This window comes from Ananas comosus, linkage group 3 (genome assembly GCF_001540865.1).
Source record: "Ananas comosus cultivar F153 linkage group 3, ASM154086v1, whole genome shotgun sequence".
Lineage (NCBI taxonomy): Eukaryota > Viridiplantae > Streptophyta > Magnoliopsida > Poales > Bromeliaceae > Ananas > Ananas comosus.
The window spans coordinates 9,671,585-9,680,838 of record NC_033623.1 but is presented as its reverse complement, the minus strand read 5'-3'; positions in this window follow the sequence as shown (position 1 = coordinate 9,680,838).

Below are 9,254 nucleotides of genomic sequence, written 5' to 3'. Positions count from 1 at the left end.
GTGTCGCTCATGCCGGTTGGACTTGCTCTCCACGGACCAGTTAGTGTGGAGGTAGCTGGATAGTCGCAACTGGGCAGGGATGGGTGTATTCACAGTCCTAGGGACGGGTAGGTTTACAGTTCCGATTGGATTGGGTCAGATTTCACATTTCCTACAGTTGGTTAGTGTAGAGCATGATAGTGTAGTGATTGATAGCGGTAGAGTTTACTTCCTGCTTTTCCTACTATCCTGGCTCCTATCTGTAGACTTAGTGGGTGGACCGATATTGTTTGGGCGGCACCCACTGAGGACTACTTGTTTTTACAGTAGTTCTCACGCCCAGTTGTTACCTATGTTTTTGCAGAGCCACAGGTTCCGGCTGCTGCCCCTTCTGCGGATCAGGATCGAGATAAGGACGTCGCGAGTTAGAGCCCTACCCGGCGTGCTGAGCTTGAGGTGCCCCTACTGAAGGTAGATGTTTTGTTTCGAGTTTATATACATAGTAGACTTAACTCGCCAGTGCGAGTAGCTCTGTATTTTGGATTTGGACTATGTATATGAAACTCAGTTTGTTTAGCTTATATTTCTCTAGCGGCTCTCTACTACTGTTCGTAGTAGTGTTGGTTTTACAGGTACAGCTGTCGCTTCGTATACAGGAAAAATTTCTTTGTATACGGCGGATTTGTCGGCGTGCCCGGGGAACGAGACATTCGAGGCGTGACATTAATTTTGCTCTATATATTTTCAATCTAAATATTATCTTATCCTAATTAGACTAGAATTTACCCTCAATTTAGATAACTATAAATCTAAACCAAATTTAACATTAATAATATTAGGTACCATCTGCTAAATGAATGAAGCGGCTAACGTGCTGCCTTTCTCTCTCTCAAAAAAAAAAAATATATATATTAGGTACCCCTCATTAATTACAAGATGGAGTCTTAGGATTAATGCAAATCACATGTCAAAGCGCATGCCAAAATATTAAGAAAATTTACATATAATATTTAATTTTTTTATAATTTTAAAAACTTATTTATGTTCGTTTGATCAGTCCTAGGGATGTCAATTGGTTAGATTCGGAGTCGGTTTTCAAAAATCCAAACTCGAACCTGAATACCAAATTCGAAATTTGAACCAGAATCCAAATCCGAGAAAATTTAAAAATCCATATCCATAGCCGAATCCAACCAAAAATCTGGAATCCAAATCCAGATCTGAAAACCCAGATCCATAATAATTATTTCTCCTTACCATATTTCGAAATATTTTACATTAAATCTAAAATTTTAAAATACAAATTCAAATATAACATCACTCATTTATGTATATATTATATATTATATAATGGAAAATCAATTCGGGCTCAGATCGTGTTCGATTTCGGATTGAGTACAGATAAAATCCATAGCCCGATTCAAATCCATTAGGTTTTTATTTTTATATCCGTATTTGAAACTATACTCGTTTAGCATCAGTAAATCCGCACGTTTGGATTCGGGTTGCGATAACATCCATTCCATTTCTTCTTCTTTCTTCCAATTTCAATTTCTAAGTCTATTCTGACAAATCCTTCCCAATGAAACTGAACTCACTTTTCTTTAATAATGAATAAGTTTTCAATTGAATAGAATCCGTAAGGAGTGAGATACAATCTTTTCCTTCCCTTTTCTATTTAGATTGCCCCTAGTCATAAACTTGATAGAAAGAATTGTCTGATTCTGGCTTTCAACATTTGCTATTCGCGATCGACCGTTCCTAGAGCAAGTGGCAAAAGGCTTGGTGGTTGATACTCGAGACCCAAGTTCGAATCCTAGTTGATTCACATTTCCAGCTAAGTATATTTCTAAATGAAATAAACAAAGCGGGTAGCGTGCTAGCTATTTATCCAAAAAAAAAAAAAAAACCATTTGCTGTTGGTGCTTTCAAGCACTCTCCTATCTATTCTATTTAGATACCTCGTGTAGAAGAGTTTCCTTTGACTGAATCCACCGCCAAAACAAAAGGAACCTAGTATATAAGTCCTTTGCAATTTGCAAAAGTTATAGATTTTTAGAAAAGAAGAAAAAAAGCAAGTTAGCTTCTAACATAAATTTTTGGTTTGTAATGGAAAAGAGTACTAATCACTAATTAGGGAAGCTAAATCAGGGTCTAATACAATAAACTGCGCTTGTACTTTTGCATTAATATTTTTGCTTCAGCAAATAGTTAACTAAACTATTTGGGTTGAAAATAGTTTGCTAATAAATGTTTAGCTTCAGCAAATCACTTACTAATTAAAAACATATTCAATTAAACGTTAAAAGAATATTTTATCCGCAAATAAATTAGAATATGGGTAGTATAAGTAAATTATTTTGAACCTTAATAATTTTACTTTCTCATTACTAGTAAACAAAATAACACGTGTTCTTCTGAAACCAAGATAGTTCACGAATAACGGATTTGGCATAGATAAATTTAGAAAAGTTTTTGTAATTTTAATAGAAGCTAGGGAAATTATTATAATTTTTTTAAAATAATATTACAAAACATAATATTATAGTTAAAAATGATTTTAGAAACTTAATTTAAAATTACGATACTAAAAAAACTTTTTAGAAAATATTTATCGTCCTGAAAAGATATATAATCGTCCCAAAAAGTTATTCGTAATAGAATATTCAATAGAACATCAGTCACTCAAACCGTAAATGCTCTTGGTTTTAGTAGAGGCATGGGGATAAATTCCTTAAACCAAATTTAGCAATACCAAAGCCTAATTAAGTATAAGGAAGCATATGTTTAGTTAAGTAAAAATTGCCTAAATATTTTTCTAATAATTAAGCTCACCATCAACTAGCTAGGTCAACTGTCACAAATGTATCCCTTCTTGTCGCGAAATTATGATATGGACAGATACTTGTCATTAAATATGTGGTTGCTAGATGGCTGAAATCAAAATACGAGATAAGATAAAAAGATTGATGCAAAGTAGTGGATGGAACACAATTAAGGATTGATGCACTGGATAAAGAAACAATTCACTAGTTAAGCTTTGAAAAGAATCACAATTGATACAAGTAGAATACTATTTCGTACAAGCTTCTAAAATATGATATTGATTCCGCCTCTTATTATATCCAAGTGACAATAGTCTATGTTGGATAGAAAAACAAACTCTAATCTCTATAAGGCTGAGGTATCAGGATCTATCAGCGAAAGCTTTTGGATCAGATTCACGCCCCTTAACATTAGAAATGTTCCTTCTGCACAAACAATATGATCGAATTATCTCAAATTTGAAAATGAATTCATAAATAAATCACTACTTATGTATCCTTGCTAAACTGAATTTGCAAATACGCCATTCTAATACTCGGAACATAGATGGCCACTTTGTGAAACATTTGACTAATTCAGCCGAGCCACCTCTTTCACAAATTGATTAACTTTCTAATATATGTATGATAAAGACATTTTTTTGTTAAAAGAAAAGGAGAAAAGTATCTCGAAGGAGCTTACGTGTTATACTGAATTCGAAAGCGCAAGTAACTTCTTGTAGGGCTAGATAAGTTAAATGTATGTGTGTGTGTGAAATGAATATGTACGTAATTAACTATGTGATTCTTATAGGGTAAATATATATATATATGTAAGAGACCTTAAAGTGACCTTGTCACGGGGCACCAGTTGACTAATTGATAGAGCTAATTGATTGATTGATTGATTGATTCTTCTACTTCCTCAAACAAAGGATTTTGGTTTCTGTATTAAAATAAAAAGAAAGTTGAGGTCACCTACTTTGCTACTGAGGAGCCTAAGCCAATTAGATAGTACAATTTCAAGTTTTGCTCTTAAAATACAAGCCACCTTTTTGTTTGCTTTTGCATGAAGCGGCACCGTCGGGCCAATCAAGCGCTTAGTCTCTTCTTTATGGGTCTGTTTTCTCCACTAGAGTGATTCTTCTGCGAAACACACTGTAGTGCTGTGGCCAAAAGCACTTATTCAAATGGTTCAATAAATTATTCAACAAAATTAGGTAGTGACATTACATTTTAATTAATCATAAAGGAGCGTTATAAATCAATGCAAGAATTTGACACTAATTAAGATCGTTACTAAGTCAAATTTAATAGTGACCAAATTTAATGTAGAATCATGATCCAGTGCCTCCATATTCGAATCATGGCCGCTGTACCTTCACAAGGGTCAAACTTAATTTAAACTTTAAATTTATAAAAAAATATAAGGCTTTTATTTATCTTAAGCTTAGCTGATAATAAAAAATTCATGCAGAACAAACAAGATTAACAACAAATAATTATAAAAGAAAAGACGGTCACCCTAATATATTAAGTAGAAGAAACAAGAAAATAAATATAACTAGTGCAGATCAAAATGGTACCAGTACATGTACAAGTACAAGCCCAAGATGAACATCTATGTACATGTATAATGATCTCTATAAAAGACAAGTACAAACAAAAATATATATATGCCTATATGCAAGCATAAGAAAAGAGGTCCTTGGAGATGAAACAAGGAGATAGCCTCTCTCATACGTACTATTATCAGACGATGAAGAAGCTAGGGTCTCTCATTGAAATGCATCTTTTTCTTTTTTTTCTTTTTTTTCTTTTTTTTTTTTTGGTACCCTACATTAAGGCCACGTTTGAAACCATAGCTCTAGGCTTTTTCGAAATTGATTTTGGCCCTCAATTGTTTCAGGATTCGGCCTAATCAGCCTAACACCTAAATTTGTATGACAGCGCAAGTCCAACCCAACGAAAAAGCCCAAACTGAACTTTTGCCGTGGTGGGCCTGATTTTTTTTTTTTTTTTTTTTTATCATGTCATTAAATTTTGCATTAATTGTCATTACACCTAAATATGTTCTTTCAAAAATCCCAACCATTAATTAAAAAGGGGTAAAAAGGTCAATACACCTCATTAACTAAATAGGGTTAAGTATTTTATCTATGATTAACTAATTTTTTTTCTAATAGATTCTAATGGTAGGAACATATTTGAAAACATTATGACTTTTGCAGGAACGATACAAAATTAAACTTTATAGGGATATATTTATAATTCACTATATTTGTAGAGACCTGTATGCAATTAACCTTATTTTTTATAGCGAAGTACACGAGTATAATTTTTTTATTTTGAATATCTATTCAGCTTGCAAGTTACTATCGCTACAAGAAATTCTTATTATAAGAACGTTTTTTAGACGACGCTTGAGAAAAGCATTCTCAAGCAACTCTACAATATAGCAAATAACGACACTTCAAAAAGCGTTGTAATATAAATTGTCTATTTTATCATTAGAAAGTCAGAACTTTTAAAAATCCTAACGCTCGTCGGAATATATTTTTCCGATGCTTAGTGTAAGCGTCGGTATATACCCAGAGATTCTTTATTAATTTGTCGATGCTTTGAAATATGATGGTAGAATTTATTGGAACACTCTTAAGCATCGTTAAATGCCGTAAAAAATTATCGATCTTGGCTAACATACGGATACATTCTTAATTTTTTGTTTTTTTGTTTTTTGTTTTTTTTTTTTGGCAATTTGCTTTTATCTGATCTCTATAATCTCACATGGTTTAATGGGATTGGTCAGGACAAATCCCATACTGGAGCGAGGGGTTATATTTCGACTCCAGGTTTGAAAAAATTAAAAAAAGAAAATAATTTCTAATTATTCTTTGTTTTTAGAAGAAAAAGTATACATAAACTAATCATGACCCTGCATATTATTATTATTATTAGTATTATACGCGGGTATCCCACAGATTGATTTTCCAATAATAAATTAAGTTCATCAACTCTCCTTGATATTAATGGGTTTTGCAAGGAATAATTGTACGTGTTATTTTTGATAGGCAAATGAAATTAAGACCAACCGAATTAAGGAGAATATATAACAACATGATATTAGAATCATTTTACACCCATATTCCCGAGTACAAACATTAGATCGATCCTTTTGATAACATAGCATTGAGGTTGGTTCTATGCCCTCTCCGTTGCAGTAGGTTCAGGATTAAAATTCGATTTCACAATCATCTCAACTGCAAAATTAGATCAATAATGGCATAAATTTCTGTCTACTATTTGTTTGTTGTCTCCTTTTGTTATTGCTAAGACTATACCTAGGCTTGTTTCCCGAAATCGATTTTCGATATAATGATCCAACCCAGTAACAAATAAATTGTTGGGCTAAAATACAAGCTATTATTATTAAATACTTAAAACTAGTACTCAAGTTATTAGTATTAATGTACTAGCCATATATAAAATTTTATCACTCTCCCATATTATCTGATGAATATGCAACAATTGAGGCATTACAAACTCCATATGCCTTTGCCTTTGTCAGGCTTCAATTATACATATAACCCACAATCACTAGTACACGTGGGATCATTGAGGTGCCATAGTTAATACATTTGTCAGGCTTAATTATATGCATAATCTAGAATTAATACATCATCTCATACTTTGGCGGATAATCTAGCTTAATTTGATACTAATTAATTATTATGACCAGCCCGTTGGTGCAAGTGTTTTAAGTGAATAATAATTTGGTAGTACTAGTGGGTTTAATTGTTACATTTTGAATAACATGATATCCGAACTAGTTCTTAGTCCCTCTCTACTTAAGAGGACTCGAGTTCGAATCCCACATCCACCATTTGGTAATAAATATTTTTGTCTTGTCTCTTCCATAATATTTCCTTTCTATTATTTCGTAGTCTCTCGTATTATCTGCGTAATCGATCCATGTATGTTATATAGTTGGTGAGATATTTATCATGCACATGAGCAGGAGGTACGTGTTATGAATAATATTCTTGAGCCTGTTTTCTATCAGATCATTCTTTTGCGCAGCAGTTGCTTCTGCTGCCAATCCACATGGTGTGTTTTATTTTTTTTCTCCACTATGTTGATGAGTGCTAAGAATACTCTGGGACCATTTTGTATCAAATCAATTAGATGGATAAAGTCTCTCTCTCTCTCTCTCTCTCTCTCTCTCTCTCCTATTGCAGAACCCAACTGATTTGCTATCTATCACATGCATTTACCCTTCCAACCTGCCTTACTTTTTCAGAAAAATGGCAAGGGAAGAAGATCCATGAAATCTACCTTGAATAATGAGGCATAAATAACTCCAAAGTGGCCTACAAATCCTAGGAGAGTTGGGGAAATGAATTAAATGCAGGGTTTTCATGGAGTCCCACACTACACGAAGATATGCAAGAGCTTAAAGAGGACACAAAGAAAATCTACCATAGCATCTCTTTACACACATGTAGGGTGTGGATGATGCATGGAATGTAGTATATTTACTGTTTTCCTTGTGATTGCTTTGTGTAAAGAGTGGTCCATTAATTCCTATTTTTCTAATTTGTTGAGTTAAAACCCATTGGGACAGAGATTTTGAAATTGACCTCTAAACTTTTGATTTTTCAGTTAATACCTTCTTACTTTTGATTTTTCTGATTTGAGTTGTTCTTCTACGTTAGTTAAAATTTTTCGTCAATGTGATGAATTCTCAGCTACCAACCATTAAATTTTTTTAGTTTCATTTGCAAAAAGTAGTTTCAACTACTAAATTTGATGAAATCATCAAGTTAAGGATGTGTCAATTAACACAAAAAAACAAAAAGATGAGGGTATCATTTCGATATAGACTATAGTTTTGCTGAGAAAAAAGTAGCAAGCTACATATTTTAACTAGAAATATGAAGTAACTAGATTTCAAATTTGAGATATCAAATATTCATGATCAAGTTTTTAGTCAACTGTGCTAGATACAGTCGTTAATACAAACTACAGTTGCAGTGCCCTTTATACAGTTTTACTTGGAGAAACATGTATAGAGGATTTTAGTTTTGGTTTTGTCTCTCTCTATATTTTCACTTCCATTTTTTCTATATTTTTTTTTGTTTTCACTTTTTTTTGTTTTATTGAAATAGTGTTGTTTTGTATCCTAGTTTGGGTTGAGTACAAATTTAGACCTTTGACTTGGCTATCTATGTTGTCCTTGGAATATTGTTTTGACTGTGACTATTTACCACCGAAAGTTTTGATTGTGACTAGCACTTTTCAAAAGTTTAACCCTAATTTCAAATTCATTCTCCAAAGTTTAATTAACAGTTTGACCCAAACATTTGACTTCGATTTCATTTTCAGCGTCAAGTTTTAAATATTAAGACAAGAATACGTAATGGTGGTACCCATGTAGAACTTCTTTTTGACGCTAGATAAAAGAAAAAAAAAAAGTTAATTAATTGTTTCATAAAACGAAAGAGCTAGATTACCACAATTGGGACTATTAAAATCGAAATTTGAGCAAAACTTTAAGGACCAAATTTCTAACTAGCCTGTAGTTTACTAGTGCATGTACCCAAAACTCTTATTATAGTAATTGTTCTTCTGTTTAACTTTTCGACAATCTTTATACACTCCATGATCGACGTGTGCGGCTTTCGTGATTAATTATGGATCATTGGCATACCTTGTGTACTAGTGCATAGGATGAGAAAGGATGAGAGATTCGGAAAAAAGAGTTCGCGTTGAAGGTACGCTATATAAAGGAGGAGTCGGATGTAATTCTTCTCTTAGTTACTTAATTTTATTTCATTTGCATTTTTTTTTTATTTATTCTCTTTTTTATGGTTGTGCTAGGAATAGTTTTTCACTGATAAGATGAATGTATGATAAAAATGTAATTTGACGCTTCCAATACGAAATCCCAATAACCGATATCGGAATGAATACCGGATCAACAGCTATCGGTATCAGAGTAAGTTGTGAATTCTCAAAATCTAGTATAAAAATAAGTATGGATCAGGTTTCCAACACTAAGGACACATATATATATATATATATATATATAGAGAGAGAGAGAGAGAGAGAGAGAGAGAGAGAGAGAGAGTCCGGCTACTATGCTATTAATAGCACGAAGCACTTGGTGCTACCAAGTTTTCCGCCGTTAGATCTACCCTTTTGATCATTTTTACCTGTTACATCATACTATTCAACCAACCACCCACTCAACCCTAGGGGGCCCACATCATTCTAACCGCACATTTTCTTAATCCAATGGCCAAAAATTTGGTGGCATGTCACGCTCCGGATTACTCGTTTCCCCGGGCACGCCGACAAACTCGCCGTATATAAAAAAATTTTTTCTGTATACGAAGCGATAGCTGTACCAGAAATCATACAATACTACCACTAGTAGTATAGAGCTGTTAAAGGAAATGAGATATAATA